The 18,271-nt window shown below is 29.5% G+C and overlaps 1 pseudogene; it reads left to right on the top strand.

Moving 5' to 3' along the window:
- The window catches only part of LOC139854894 (synaptonemal complex protein 1-like), a 103,223-nt pseudogene extending 85,178 nt beyond the window's left edge, over nucleotides 1-18,045 (top strand).
- Nucleotides 18,046-18,271: the final 226 nt, after the last annotated feature.

Raw genomic sequence — 18,271 nt, 5'->3', positions numbered from 1 at the left:
CGAAAAACACCGTAAAACCGGATTTACGCCGTCGTAGTAACACCGCGGGCTGTTTTGGGTTAGTTAATTAAAAACTATGATAAACTTTGATTTAAAAGTTGTTATTCTGAGAAAATGATTTTTATTATGAACATGAAACTATATCCAAAAATTATGGTTAAACTCAAAGTGGAAGTATGTTTTCTAAAATGGTCATCTAGACGTCGTTCTTTCGACTGAAATGACTACCTTTACAAAAACGACTTGTAACTTATTTTTCCGACTAGAAACCTATACTTTTTTTGTTTAGATTCATAAAATAGAGTTCAATTTGAAACCATAGCAATTTGATTCACTCAAAACGGATTTAAAATGAAGAAGTTATAGGTAAAACAAGATTGGATAATTTTTCTCATTTTAGCTACGTGAAAATTGGTAACAAATCTATTCCAACCATAACTTAATCAACTTGTATTATATATTATGTAATCTTGAGATACCATAGACACGTATACAATGTTTCGACCTATCATGTCGACACATCTATATATATTTCGGAACAACCATAGACACTCTATATGTGAATGTTGGAGTTAGCTATACAGGGTTGAGGTTGATTCCAAAATATATATAGTTTGAGTTGTGATCAATACTGAGATACGTATACACTGGGTCGTGGATTGATTCAAGATAATATTTATCGATTTATTTCTGTACATCTAACTGTGGACAACTAGTTGTAGGTTACTAACGAGGACAGCTGACTTAATAAACTTAAAACATCAAAATATATTAAAAGTGTTGTAAATATATTTTGAACATACTTTGATATATATGTATATATTGTTATAGGTTCGTGAATCAACCAGTGGCCAAGTCTTACTTCCCGACGAAGTAAAAATCTGTGAAAGTGAGTTATAGTCCCACTTTTAAAATCTAATATTTTTGGGATGAGAATACATGCAGGTTTTATAAATGATTTACAAAATAGACACAAGTACGTGAAACTACATTCTATGGTTGAATTATCGAAATCGAATATGCCCCTTTTTATTAAGTCTGGTAATCTAAGAATTAGGGAACAGACACCCTAATTGACGCGAATCCTAAAGATAGATCTATTGGGCCTAACAAACCCCATCCAAAGTACCGGATGCTTTAGTACTTCGAAATTTATATCATATCCGAAGGGTGTCCCGGAATGATGGGGATATTCTTATATATGCATCTTGTTATTGTCGGTTACCAGGTGTTCACCATATGAATGATTTTTATCTCTATGTATGGGATGTGTATTGAAATATGAAATCTTGTGGTCTATTGTTACGATTTGATATATATAGGTTAAACCTATAACTCACCAACATTTTTGTTGACGTTTTAAGCATGTTTATTCTCAGGTGATTATTAAGAGCTTCCGCTGTCGCATACTTAAATAAGGACGAGATTTGGAGTCCATGCTTGTATGATATTGTGTAAAAACTGCATTCAAGAAACTTATTTTGTTGTAACATATTTGTATTGTAAACCATTATGTAATGGTCGTGTGTAAACAGGATATTTTAGATTATCATTATTTGATAATCTACGTAAAGCTTTTTAAACCTTTATTGATGAAATAAAGGTTATGGTTTGTTTTAAAATGAATGCAGTCTTTGAAAAACGTCTCATATAGAGGTCAAAACCTCGCAACGAAATCAATTAATATGGAACGTTTTTAATCAATAAGAACGGGACATTTCAAGAACGACGTCTAGATGACCATTTTGGAAAACATACTTCCACTTTGAGTTTAACCATGATTTTTGGATATAGTTTCATGTTCATAAAAAAAAATCATTTTACCAGAAGAACAACTTTTAAATCAAAGTTTATCATAGTTTTTAATTAACTAACCCAAAACAGCCCGCGGTGTTACTACGACGGCGTATATCCGGTTTTACGGTATTTTTCGTGTTTTCAGGTTTTAAATCATTAAGTTAGCATATCATATAGATATAGAACATGTGTTTAGTTGATTTTAAAAGTCAAGTTAGAAGGATTAACTTTTGTTTGCGAACAAGTTTAGAATTAACTAAACTATGTCTAGTGATTACAAGTTTAAACCTTCGAATAAGGAAGTTTTATATATATGAATCGAATGATGTTATGAACATCATTACTACCTCAAGTTTAGTAGATAAACTACTGGAAATGATGAAAAAATAACTTGAGCTTCAAAGGATCTTTGATGGCTTGGAAGTTCTTGAAATAGAATCATGACACAAAAACAAGTTCAAGTAAGATTATTACTCGAATTAAGATAGTTATAGTTATAGTTATAGAAATTGAATCAAAGTTTGAATATGAATATTAACTTGATTTAGAAAGATAACCTACTGTAAATAACAAAGGTTTCTTGATGTTAGATGATTGCTTGGAATGGATTAGGAAACTTGGAAGTAAACTTGTAAACTTAGAAGTGTTCTTGATGTGTTCTTGAGTAATTGTTTTTATGATGATTATAGGTAATAACAAAAGCTTGTATTTGATGATTTTTTCTAGAAAAATAGTAACTTAGACGTTCATGGAAGAGTGTGTGTGTTTTGAGAGAGAATTGGGAAGAAAATTGGAAGTGAAATGGAGTAGGTGGTGAGTGGTGAAGGTGAGTGGGGTTAAAAGGAATTCTTGTTTTTGTTTCCTTGCTCATAAGTCATGCTAGATGTTAAATGATGGTTCCCACATGGTTAAGTGATTCACATGGGCTGCTAAGAGCTGATCATTGGAGTGTATATATCAATAGTAAATACATTTAGAAGCTGTGTATTGTACAAGTATAAATACGGGTGCATACGAGTAGAATTGTTGATGAAAATGAATGAGGATGTAATCGTAAGTATTTTTGTTAAGTAGAAGTACTTGGATAAGTTTCTTGAAGTCTTTCAAAAGTGTATGAATACATATTAAAATACTACATGTATATACATTTTAACTGAGTCGTTAAGTCATCGTTAGTCGTTACATGTAAATGTTGTTTTGAAACCTTTAAGTTAACGATCTTGTTAAATGTTGTTAACATATTGTTTATTATATCTAATGAGATGTTAAATTATTACATTATCAAGATATAATGATGTATTAATATATCTTAATATGATATATATACAGTTAAATGTCATTACAACGATTATCGTTACATATATGTCTCGTTTCGAAATCCTTAAGTTAGTAGTCTTATTTTTACATATGTAGTTCATTGTTATTATACTTAATGATATGTTTACTTATCATTTAACATGTTTATATATAGTGTATCAATATCTTAAAATGATTCATATGTAATTAGTAAGACGTTGTTATAACGATAATCGTTATATATACCGTTTTCAAGTTTCGTAATTCAATAGTATCATTTTTATGTATATAACTCATTGTTAAAATACTTAATGAGGTACATACTTATCATAATATCATGATAACTATATATATATCCATATGTATGTCATCATATAGTTTTTACAAGTTTTAACGTTTGTGAATCGCCGGTCAACTTGGGTGGTCAATTGTCTATATAAAACCTATTTCAATTAATCAAGTCTTAACAAGTTTGATTGCTTAACATATTGGAAACACTTAATCATGTAAATATTAATTTCATTTAATATATATAAACATAGAAAAGTTCGGGTCACTACAAACTCCACCTTGTTACAGTTTCTATTTATATTGAAACCATCACAAAACACCATCATGAACCCACTACAACTACTACTGCTACTTCATATAATGAGAAAGATATACGTAATAGGAAGAAGAGGATACGGTGTAAACGAAGAAGAAGATGAACATTAGATAAGTGAGAATGATGATAAGAAAGATGGCGAGTAAAAAGGATAGGATAACGATTAAGATGATGCATAACAATAATGATAAAGTGAGACGACCCGACCCAATCCACAGGGACGAATACAATAACATATGATAACATCGCGAGGTACTTGACCTCTATATGATACATTTCACAAACGTTGCATTTATTCCTAAAAAGGCAATCTATTTTTACATCATGATGTGACATATTCGCTTAACATTTCATAACATTCAAATGACCTAATCTGCCATTTTCATAATAACAATCTCTAATGAGCTTCAATGACTCGAGTGCAACGTCTTTGTATCATGGCTTAAATGGTTCCAAGTAGTATCCTTAACATGAGCTAATGCACAGCGGAAGACTTAATTCATACCTGAGAATAACATGCTTTATAACGTCAACATAAAGTTGGTGAGATATATAGGTTTGATGCTAGCAGCGTTATAACAATGGAACACAAGATTTCATATATAAACATTTTAATAAAAATATTCTAAGTGGTTGAGCACTTGGTAACCATACTTAACATTTAATCACGTCGCATATTCCCTTTATTATGAAATCTTACTACACTGTACCAAGTGTAGTCACGAAACGAAGTACTGTGCAACCGTTGAATACTGGTCGTCCAGTCCGGTTGGGGTTGTCAGGCCCGATAGATCTATCAACAGGATTCGCGTTTACAATACCGCTGTAAATATTAGTTACCAAGCTACAGGGAAGTATGCCAGTGGTACAACTCAACGTAGAATATATTTTTCAGTTACTTGTGTCCATAACGTAAAACATAAAATACATGTATTCTCATCCCGAAATACTTAGAGTTTAAAAGTGGGACTATATACTCACCTAATGTATTTTGTAGTAAAAATACATATAACACCATTGGTAACTTATAAGGTTGGCCTTCGATTCACGAACCTAATTAATTATATATATATATATTGATTAATATCTAAATAACAAATAAAATCAATTTATAGTGTACCAATCCTAATGCTCGAGACTAATATGTAAAAGTTAACATAAATTCATTTGACTCAAAATAATTTCCAAAAATTTCTACATAATCAAATATTGTCATTTTATATTTTTAAATATTTAACAAAATTTATTTATAGTAAATAATAATATAATTCACTTGTTAATAAATAATATTTTATATGTAAAAATATATTAAAACGATGAGTTAATATTTTATAATAATAATATTTCCTTTAAAATAATACATTTATTAAAAATACTAATGTTATTAATAAATTGATAATTTTAATAATAGTGATCAAAATAATTATTTAATATTAATAATGGTAACAAAAATGATAAATTGATAATTTTATTAATTATAATAATCAAAATAATATTTTGATAGTTTTTGACAAAATATTATTTGTTTTTAGTTATTAACATAAATAATAATAATAATAATAATAATAATAATAATAATAATAATCATAATAATAACAATAATAATATTTTTTTTTAAAAAAAAATGATAATTAATAATTTTAATAACAATAACAATTAAGATAATAATTCTTACAGTTGTTGATAAAAATATTAGTTATTAATAATCATAATAACATTAATGATAATAATTATAGTAATAACGATGATTTTTAACGACGACGTAAAAATAAAAATATTCATTTTTAATAATTCGTACAAAAGTTCAATTGGTTATAACTTCAAATCCGTCCGTCGAATCCATTTGACATCTAAATGAAAAGTTTATAGTTTTTCGCCACCTTTCCAAAAACATATAATTCATATATCTTATCTTGACCGCAAGAGTAACTAATTCAGATTCTGTCCTAAAACATATTTTGTCAAAAATAGATAAAATAGCATGCATGATCTTAATTTCTCGAGCACTAGTCAGAGACACACTAAAAGTAAATAAAAGTCAAGTTTTGAGTGCTCACGTATCAATATTGAGATTCAATATTGCAGGATAGATATATAAACACCCCGAGGGCGATAAATACTAGTTTAGCTCACGAGCAAAACCCCCGATCCATACCCATAACTTCCATAGTTATGACCCATAATCTCCTTAATTTTATCCCACTCATGAAATTAGTTTTGGAACACTTGGGCAGAACCCCGTCATAGTATTTTTGTGTATAATTAACTCTAAGGATACTCAAAATCTTAAGATTAATACTAATTTTAATCTTAATATGAATAATAATAATAATAATAATAATAATAATAATTTTAATAATAAAATAATAGTAATAATATTATGTTACGGAGTATTATTTTTGTTGTGCATGTGTGTGCAAAGTTAAAGTGAATGAATCAAGTGCCAGATTACACGGCATTTAAAGACATATCATGACTAGATGGGCCCCACGACTTGCACTAAATATCTCCTTAAAAAGAATCCGATGATCGTTTATTATATAAATTATATTATATTTAATTTATCTAATTAATTAAATATTATATTTTATTTACGTTTAGGGTAGAAATATAATTTTTACAAAAATTACTTTTACGTTGTCACCCATCTACTGTCTCAGTTCCGGTTTTCCAAAATAAGTTTCGTACGTCAAGAAAACTAACACTTAAAGTTTGGTGACTCGTACCTTTGACAAAATAATAGATTTAAATTAAGAAAATAATCTCACCAAAAATGTAACTTAACCTTTTGAGCATTGTGGTCATTTACTTTTATAAATCGAGGTCTCGTTGTTATTAGAAATATATTTTAATAATGTTAGTAAAATCAAAACGTTGCACGATTATTTTAAAATATATATTTGATAAACACTTTTTAATTAAATATTTATTTTTATTAAAAACACAGAATATTATTATTTGAAATTTGTCAAAAGGTTTCCAGAAATTTTCTGACTTTTAAGATAATGTTAAAACCTTCATTTTACAAAAAATGACTCGTTAATATTTTTGACAAAAACAGTTGCAGATATTTATAAAATTATATTATCTTTTACACTTGCCGATAAATATAATATTCTTATATCGAAATCTATTATTACATATCTAATACTTTGTTATCATTATCAAATAATAAATATATATCGTATACTCACGTAAATGTTCGTGAATCATCAGGCTTGGTCAAAAAGGTAACTAATCATCCAGATATATATTTCAAACTTTCTAGACTCAATATTAGGGTTTTTGCTTATCGTGTCGGAAACATATAGAGTTTAAGGTTTAAATTTGGTCGGAAATTTCCGGGTCGTTACAGTACCCACCCGTTAAAGAAATTTCGTCCCCGAAATTTGATAGAGGTTGTCATAAATAACAATAGGAATGTTTTCATGACGAATATGAGGTATTAATGAAGTTTTATCATTATAAATAAAATGATTCGATCATATGAAGCGCACGAGCGAAGCTATCACAAAAGAGTGAAATGAGTAATATGGAATTGTTTTTAACTGATGACGTGGTTATGATTGATTTCCGAAATTCACGAGATTTAAATGAAATCTTTCGTGATAAGATTTGGTTCTTCAGCGATTTTGGAAACAGGATCTCCTTTGATTTAATGCGGCAAATCTGTTGTGATTTCTTTGCCGAATATTTCACTTATAAAACTACCCCCTTCGTTTCCCTTATTTCCATATCACACATCTTCTACTCTTTCTCCTTAATTCTTACTTAAAGATATTTGCCAATATGCTCCATCCTATTCTAATCCTTGATATATTCTTAATTTTCACGTCTGTCATCCTTCTTTTTCATCTACAACCAGAAGAGTCTATTTACTTCTACTATACTCTTGCGTTGATAGTGTTTCTAGTTCTCCCATGTCTCTATATTGCTATCGGCATAGATATACATGGTTTGTAAATCCTGGGTGGTTGTTGAGTTTAATATCTCTCTTTATACTTTGATGCTCTTGTTTCTGTTTTCTATAATCATTGTCATCCATAGTTAATACTTTCTTCTTTTTGCTGCGATTTATACCCCAATTTCGATTTTGGGGCTTTTGTCCCTTCGTTTCTTCTTCCCGTCCTTGAGTCAAGCGAGCAATGGTCCGGAATTCGTAAGTATGAGATTTGGAATGAACATAACTAATGCTCTAAGAAAGAAAGGGTATTGGCACGGTTTTGATTTATCAAATTACCAGAACATCCAGGAAAAGATATAGCTATTAGGATGACATGTTCCTAATATGTTTGGGAATTTGATAGAATGTAAGAGCCGTGTAACATGGCACATGATGATGGTACTGTGGATCATCACATTCCATTAGAAACTTAACATGACTTACTGTAATATAATGAAGTTGATCAAGTTTCATTATATTATACTAATTCATGCATCAGTTCCCAACACTGCTTCAGAACATTCCTATTTTAAACTTTTAGGTTTCAGAATTTAGAAACTAACACAGTTTCTTTTATATTGTAACGCAGATATTACGGAAAGATAAATGATAGCAGATAGGAATAGTTGTAAAAATATCTCCAGAAATATGAAGAATATGTATAACGGAAGATATAAAGATATCTTATAATATCTGAGATAAGATGATGATGAAGAATATCATCTGGAAAGATTTAGAATAAGGTGTAAGGTTCATACTAACGGTTTCAGCAGACACTGGATCATTTGGATCCTTTGAAGTCAGATTTAGTTTTCACGATTTGTTCACGGCCTCCTTCATACTTTGCTCAAAACTTTTCCAGTTCTCAACCTTCTCTTTTTCAAAGCTTTACCAACACACGGTACTTTATCATCAATCTTGTGACCGTTAAAGTCGTTTACAGTTTTTGTTGCTTCATCAGCATTTCAAGAACTACTTCATAGTTCAGGGTTTTTTTTTTTTTTTTTTTTTTTTCAGGTGCATAACTGTATGCATGAATCTTTCTTCCATAGACGAGGTACAGCTGGTTCAACTTTTCGATCGAGGTGTTTTCAAGAATCATGAAAGATTTGAACACGAATTGTAATTGTCGAGGTACAAATGAGGTTTAGGATAGAATCAAGTGGCAAACTTGAAGAGTTGTTTAGTTTCATATGTTATAATCAACATTTTAATCCATTTTAGTTGTCCAAAGTTAGCAGTCCAATAGTCCGATTGTCCAATGGTCCAATAATTTCATATATATAATATTCGAACTAATAAATACGTATCGTTACCCGTGTACCGGTCTCAGTGTCGATCACAACTCAAAGTATATATATATTTTGGAATTAACTCCGACCCTGTATAGCCAACTCCCACCTTCACATATAGAGTGTCTATGGTTGTTCCAAAATATATATATATAGATGGGTCAATATGATAAGTCGAAAACTGGTATACGCGTCCCGTTATTTAAAGTGCGTAAAATAAATAAATATATATCATGACCCATTATACAACGTGTTGTCTCAGAATTAATCCGACGTATTATTGTACATGTGTCCCGACGGTATGTAAAGTGCAGGAATAAAATTGCGAGAATGTAAATTGCAATAAATTAAATGTTAGCCGGGAACAGTTAGCTAGGAACAGTTAGCGTGAATTTCCTAACAATATTTCAATTTAGTTAATTTGTCTGTTTCTATCAATTTTATTTTGTCCAACGTTTCCTTCTTTATGCCACTTGTTGGATTCTGATAGGTCAAAATCCGAATATAAAATTTTGAATGAAAATAGTTATTCTGGGGTGAGCGGATACGAATACCGGTGGTTGTAAGTAGGATAGTAAATGACCGTTGAATCAGATTCGAAGAATGTACAGTGTAACTTATTAATGTGAATTCTAAATATTCCTCGGGTACTACCCACCCGTTAAAATATTTTCATCGTTAACAGTTTGTACAAAAGAATTTTTAATTACAATCTTTATGAAAATATACTTGCATATATATTTTCATCGGATGTAATCATGGATTTAATGAGTCAAAAACTCATCTGATTTATCGTTAATACTAGATTACATAATCTCTAAAACTTTAGAAATTACATAATCATCATGTCGAACGAGGAAAAATGAGGCAGAATGATACATAAAGCGAAGATAGTCGATGTAGATCGATGTGTAGAACGAAGTTCATACTCGAAGTACAGATATTGAGGCGTGTGATGTTGATATCCGAGGCACAGATTATGACGTTGAGGTTTACCACAAGATTGTGATTGAGGGTGATAAAGGTACTGTCGGCGTTGATAGTGGTAGTACGAATTATGCTGCTGGTGCTGCCGCTGGTGTTTGTAACCTTCGCACCATATTCTCCAAAGCCACTACCCGAGCACGGAGCTCATTGACTTCTTCTATTACACCGGGATGGTTGACGGTTGGAACGAGCGAATGAACAAGATTCGAAATATGGGATAGTATATAATCATGACGAGATACTCTAGAAATAAGCGAGAAAATGGTGTTTCGTATAGGTTCGCCGGTAAGTGCTTCAGGTTCATCATTAAGAGGACAATTTGGTGGATGGAATGGATCACCTTCTTCTTGCCTCCAGAAATTTAGTATATTACGAACCCATCCCCAATTCATTCAGAATAGATGATGGGAAATTGGTTGATCCATTCCGGTGACGCTGTTCTCGGAGCTCGAATGGAAATCCATATCGGCGTAGCTATCGAAGTCGGAGGAATTCGAACTGGATGAAGAATCCATCTTGTATAGTTGGGGAAATGAATTTTTGATTTGGAATAGATTATAGGAGTTGGGTTTGGTATTCTTCAATACATAATTTACATATGTATTTATAATACTCAAAATCCCGTGAATTGCGGGGAATCTTTGAAATTCGTCAGGCAATGTCTATAGTAACAGATACGCTAGGATACGAATTTTGACTATACACTATCGATGCACTAAATACAGTAAGACGTGTCTAGACTTAAGAATGATAAGCAGGTAATTCCCTAAGGATGATAAGTAGATGATTTCCGACTAGAAATGATAAGCAAAACTTTTGACATGCAGACACGGTCAAAGTCCAGACTCACTAATGTATCCTAACAACTTACTAGTTAGACACACTAATGCAGACCAGGTTCGCTAAGACCAACGCTCTGATACCACATGAGACGACCCGACCCAATCCACAGGGACGAATACAATAACATATGATAACATCGCGAGGTACTTGACCTCTATATGATACATTTCACAAACGTTGCATTTATTCCTAAAAAGGCAATCTATTTTTACATCATGATGTGACATATTCGCTTAACATTTCATAACATTCAAATGACCTAATCTGCCATTTTCATAATAACAATCTCTAATGAACTTCAATGACTCGAGTGCAACGTCTTTGTATCATGGCTTAAATGGTTCCAAGTAGTATCCTTAACATGAGCTAATGCACAGCGGAAGACTTAATTCATACCTGAGAATAACATGCTTTATAACGTCAACATAAAGTTGGTGAGATATATAGGTTTGATGCTAGCAGCGTTATAATAATGGAACACAAGATTTCATATATAAACATTTTAATAAAAATATTCTAAGTGGTTGAGCACTTGGTAACCATACTTAACATTTAATCACGTCGCATATTCCCTTTATTATGAAATCTTACTACACTGTACCAAGTGTAGTCACGAAACGAAGTACTGTGCAACCGTTGAATACTGGTCGTCCAGTCCGGTTGGGGTTGTCAGGCCCGATAGATCTATCAACAGGATTCGCGTTTACAATACCGCTGTAAATATTAGTTACCAAGCTACAGGGAAGCATGCCAGTGGTACAACTCAACGTAGAATATATTTTTCAGTTACTTGTGTCCATAACGTAAAACATAAAATACATGTATTCTCATCCCGAAATACTTAGAGTTTAAAAGTGGGACTATATACTCACCTAATGTATTTTGTAGTAAAAATACATATAACACCATTGGTAACTTATAAGGTTGGCCTTCGATTCACGAACCTAATTAATTATATATATATATATATTGATTAATATCTAAATAACAAATAAAATCAATTTATAGTGTACCAATCCTAATGCTCGAGACTAATATGTAAAAGTTAACAGAAATTCATTTGACTCAAAATAATTTCCAAAAATTTCTACATAATCAAATATTGTCATTTTATATTTTTAAATATTTAACAAAATTTATTTATAGTAAATAATAATATAATTCACTTGTTAATAAATAATATTTTATATGTAAAAATATATTAAAACGATGAGTTAATATTTTATAATAATAATATTTCCTTTAAAATAATACATTTATTAAAAATACTAATGTTATTAATAAATTGATAATTTTAATAATAGTGATCAAAATAATTATTTAATATTAATAATGGTAACAAAAATGATAAATTGATAATTTTATTAATTATAATAATCAAAATAATATTTTGATAGTTTTTGACAAAATATTATTTGTTTTTAGTTATTAACATAAATAATAATAATAATAATAATAATAATAATAATAATCATAATAATAACAATAATAATATTTTTTTTTAAAAAAAATGATAATTAATAATTTTAATAACAATAACAATTAAGATAATAATTCTTACAGTTGTTGATAAAAATATTAGTTATTAATAATCATAATAACATTAATGATAATAATTATAGTAATAACGATGATTTTTAACGACGACGTAAAAATAAAAGTATTCATTTTTAATAATTCGTACAAAAGTTCAATTGGTTATAACTTCAAATCCGTCCGTCGAATCCATTTGACATCTAAATGAAAAGTTTATAGTTTTTCGCCACCTTTCCAAAAACATATAATTCATATATCTTATCTTGACCGCAAGAGTAACTAATTCAGATTCTGTCCTAAAACATATTTTGTCAAAAATAGATAAAATAGCATGCATGATCTTAATTTCTCGAGCACTAGTCAGGGACACACTAAAAGTAAATAAAAGTCAAGTTTTGAGTGCTCACGTATCAATATTGAGATTCAATATTGCAGGATAGATATATAAACACCCCGAGGGCGATAAATACTAGTTTAGCTCACGAGCAAAACCCCCGATCCATACCCATAACTTCCATAGTTATGACCCATAATCTCCTTAATTTTATCCCACTCATGAAATTAGTTTTGGAACACTTGGGCAGAACCCCGTCATAGTATTTTTGTGTATAATTAACTCTAAGGATACTCAAAATCTTAAGATTAATACTAATTTTAATCTTAATATGAATAATAATAATAATAATAATAATAATTTTAATAATAAAATAATAGTAATAATATTATGTTACGGAGTATTATTTTTGTTGTGCATGTGTGTGCAAAGTTAAAGTGAATGAATCAAGTGCCAGATTACACGGCATTTAAAGACATATCATGACTAGATGGGCCCCACGACTTGCACTAAATATCTCCTTAAAAAGAATCCGATGATCGTTTATTATATAAATTATATTATATTTAATTTATCTAATTAATTAAATATTATATTTTATTTACGTTTAGGGTAGAAATATAATTTTTACAAAAATTACTTTTACGTTGTCAACCATCTACTGTCTCAGTTCCGGTTTTCCAAAATAAGTTTCGTACGTCAAGAAAACTAACACTTAAAGTTTGGTGACTCGTACCTTTGACAAAATAATAGATTTAAATTAAGAAAATAATCTCACCAAAAATGTAACTTAACCTTTTGAGCATTGTGGTCATTTACTTTTATAAATCGAGGTCTCGTTGTTATTAGAAATATATTTTAATAATGTTAGTAAAATCAAAACGTTGCACGATTATTTTAAAATATATATTTGATAAACACTTTTTAATTAAATATTTATTTTTATTAAAAACACAGAATATTATTATTTGAAATTTGTCAAAAGGTTTCCAGAAATTTTCTGACTTTTAAGATAATGTTAAAACCTTCATTTTACAAAAAATGACTCGTTAATATTTTTGACAAAAACAGTTGCAGATATTTATAAAATTATATTATCTTTTACACTTGCCGATAAATATAATATTCTTATATCGAAATCTATTATTACATATCTAATACTTTGTTATCATTATCAAATAATAAATATATATCGTATACTCACGTAAATGTTCGTGAATCATCAGGCTTGGTCAAAAAGGTAACTAATCATCCAGATATAGATTTCAAACTTTCTAGACTCAATATTAGGGTTTTTGCTTATCGTGTCGGAAACATATAGAGTTTAAGGTTTAAATTTGGTCGGAAATTTCCGGGTCGTTACATAAAGATAATGTACGTGACCCTACTTTCCTTCTATTTTGTTCCAATCACAGACCATCGAACCCCACTTGTGCAACTTGGTGATTAAATATTTCGGCTGTTATTGTTTTCGTTGTAATCAAAACCAATTACTTTTGAAGTATAGTAACCAGATCAAGCCTAAATTACATTTGTTTGAAGTTACAACTAAAGCCCATTATGCACTTAATTTAAACCTGGATCTAAATCGGCCCAAAAATCTACTTGGGCTAGCTTTTGTACTTGTCGACTTGTTACTGCAGTCCACTTGTTCTGTTTGCAGCCCAAGAACAAACCACGATCAACCCATTTAACCACCATGGAATAACCGCTGCAACATGCTGCTTTTATTTTCTTTTCCTTCGACAACCAACACAACGAATCAGACTGTAAATAGTTGCTGTTTCAAACAAACTTTAACCACCACCTGCTACACCCTTTTAATCATAGACTGCAGCTGTGTTTTCTCTTATTCTCGAACGTAAAAGATGATAATAAATGATGAAGATGATCGTGTAATGTTGATGATGTTAGGATGATGATGATATTGACATACGATATGATGATAGTGGTTATTATAAACATCCATGATGAGAAAGATGATGTCGTGATAACTAGGTTCGATTATGATGATAATAATACTTTGATGAAGTGACGATATAGATGATGTTAGATGATTAATGATGATAGTTTAAGATAATGGTGATGAATCAAAAATACATAAATCATATAGATGATACAATAACGAATGACGATGATGATTAATGGAAGCAAGTGTGAAGATGATAACAATGATGGTGATGAAGATAAATGGGTTTGGAAGAGTGGTTAAGGAGTTGTTCAGGTTTATGAGAGGTCGTGGGTTCGAACCTGGGCAGTTGCATTTTTTTTTGGAAAGCTTGTTTCTTAAGGCAGTAATATTAGTAATATTATTATTATTATTATTATTATTATTATTATTATTATTATTATTATTATTATTATTATTATTATTATTACTATTATTATTATTATTATTATTATTATTATTATTATTAATTTTTATCATTTTTATTATTAATATATGTATTATTATTATTATTATCATTATAATTATAATTATTAATGTAAGCATTATTATTATTATTAAAAACTATCATTATTAATATTATCAATAATAATAACTATTTTTATCATTATTATTAAAATTATCATTTTTATTAAAATTTAATATTACTATTATTATTAGTATTATTAAAATTATCATTTTATTATCATTAAAATTATCATTATTATTATTAGAATTGTTTTTATTTTTATTATTATTATTATTATCATTATTATTATTTTTATGAAAATTACTAATATTATTAATTTTATGAATATCATAATTATTATTACTATTATCATCATCATTAATATTTTTTTAACATTTAAAATTATTATTTATAACATTATTATTATTAGTATCATTATTTGTATTACTAATATTACTACTAGTATTATTATTATTACAACAAATATTCTTTATATAAAGTATAATTATTACATGTAGCATAAATATAACTAATATTACAAACTACCATGTTTTAATATATTAACTAATATATTATTATTATAACATTAATTAAATTATATATATCATATATATATATATATATATATATATATATATATATATATATATATATATATATATATATATATATAATATAACCTATTATAAGTATTAATATAATTATATATTAGCATATTAATCATAAATACATTATAAAATTTATATATATATATATATATATATATATATATATATATATATATATATATATAATTGACATAGGTTCGTGAATCCGAGGCCAACACTGCATTGTTCTGTTCCGTCGTATGCATATTTTGCCACAATATCATATATTGAGTTTCATTTGTGCCCTTTTTAAATGCTTTTGCAATATATATTTTTAGGACTGAGAATACATGCGCTGCTTTTATAAATATTTTACGAAATAGACACAAGTGATCGAAACTATATTCTATGGTTGGATTATCGAACCGAATATGCCCCCTTTTAGCTTGGTAGCCTAAGAATTAGTGTTTATGATAATTGTCACCAATTGACGCGAATCCTAAAGATAGATCTATGGGCACTAACAAGCCCCAGTCAGAGAATTTGAACTACTTTAGTACTTCGATTTATCATGTCTGATGAGAGTCCCAGAATGATGGGGATATTCTATATGCATCCTGTTAAGGTCAGTTACCAGGTGTTCAATCCATATGAATGAATTTTAAACACTTGCGAGTGTATGATTATTGAATAAATTAAATCTTGTGGTCTATTAAAAATTATGGAAATGATTGATTACGATAAACTAATGAACTCACCAACCTTTTGGTTAACACTTTAAAGCATGTTTATTCTCAGGTATGAAAGAAATCTTCCACTGTGCATTTGCTCATTTTAGAGATATTACTTGGAGTCGTTCATGGCATATTTAAGACAGTACCTCGCAATGGGACCAAATATTGATGACTTCGTCCAGGTGGATTAGGACGGGCTATCACATCTAAGAGCTAATCATAGTGAAGAGTTGCGAAAATTTCAACTCCAGGCTGGGAATAAACTGAAAGAGGTACATATTAATCCATCGATGAATTCTGATTCATAATAAATGCATATACATTCTTTTAAATTGCTAATTCTCACAATGCATCCAGAACACCAAGTTACTTAAGAATCAACATGAGGCTGAGTTAAGGGAAATGAGGTCTCAACATAATGAGGAGTGTAGGCATCTTGAAGAGGAGCTGAATTTACAGAAGGACAAGGTATGCATAGTTTAAATTCATATTTTTTTAAGGGATGGTCCCACTTCTTGTACTACCAAAAGAGATGGTATATCTCATTTTTTTCACAATGGAATTTTATTACAGGAGGAGAGGCAGAAGGCTTTGTTGCAGTTGCAATTAAAAGTAATCGGTGCCTTACATGAACGCTACACAACCACCAGTATCAAAGATGGTGAAGAAAACCGAGAAAGCTAAACCAGTAAGTGTAATAAACATTCCCAAGCATAGTAAAAAGGTAGAGTATTCACATCTACCTCCCATATACATATTCTACAGTCTATTGGTAAAAGTAGAAAAGATGCAGTTAGAAGTGATAAATCGGTCTTGAGGAATATGCTGATGGTTTTTTTTTTAAATGATTAGCAATCTTATGTTGTATGTGTAGTTAAGCTAATCTGCATTTACAAAACTTAAACTTGAGGGTTTAACTGAGTTACAAAAGCTGCTATCATTGAAGGTAACTCACCATGAGTATGAAGTTGAAACATCCAACAGAACAATCACAAAGTGCCGCAAAACAAAAAGTACAATCATGTTTCAGGTATGGTGTTCTTGTGTTAACTCATAGAATGAAGAATTCATGTTTTATTATGAATGAATGTTCTTTATAAATAGTTTGAAGGTGATGATGCTAAATCTATGAGTACAAATCTGAATCAAGCTATATCTCTTGTATTCACATGATTAAGTCATAACTGAATGCTTACAAGGATTTCACAGTTTAGTTTAACATGATTAAGCTCTAGTTCCTAATATTTAGAACCAGGAAAACTTTAATCTAATTAGGTTCCATTGTGAATTATTGGAAGCTTAGTGAGAGTGATAGGATTAGTGTGAGTAAGTTTAGGTGTAAACTCTTGTATGATCTCATTTTGAGATCATTTGAGATCATAAAATCTTGTATGTCACATATGTGTTTATTCTGTATATGTATTGACATTTTGTATTGACATGTTTGGAAGGATGAGAAAAAGAACAAGAGGCGAACACCAAGAGTCACTAGCCCTAGAAATGCTATCGCGGTAAATTTTAAGTATTTGTGCTGGAACTTATACCTTTTTTGTATGAATTCTAACATAATTATTGAAAATTTTATGAACAGCGAATGAAGGGAGGAAGTCAACAAAATCCTCCTAATATCGGCGATCTGTTCACTGAAGGATCATTAAACCCATATGCTGACGATCCTTATGCATTTGACTAAAGGTAATATCTAACACCTTTTGTTCTTTTACAAGAAAACATCGTCTTCCCAAAAATGCAACATAACCTAAAAGTTGTCCCTTATGCAGTGTAAGCAGATCGAGTAAACCTTCCACTAAGGCATTTTTGGATTTCCATTGTGAACCCACCTGCTGGCAAATGTTGGTAAGTGATTTAGTTGTGCAAATTGTTGATAAATAACAAGCAGACACTGTTGTAATTGAAAT

This window comes from Rutidosis leptorrhynchoides, chromosome 6, assembly GCF_046630445.1.
Source record: "Rutidosis leptorrhynchoides isolate AG116_Rl617_1_P2 chromosome 6, CSIRO_AGI_Rlap_v1, whole genome shotgun sequence".
Lineage (NCBI taxonomy): Eukaryota > Viridiplantae > Streptophyta > Magnoliopsida > Asterales > Asteraceae > Rutidosis > Rutidosis leptorrhynchoides.
The sequence above is the reverse complement of the archived record's forward strand: the minus strand, read 5'-3'. Positions and strand labels throughout refer to the sequence as shown.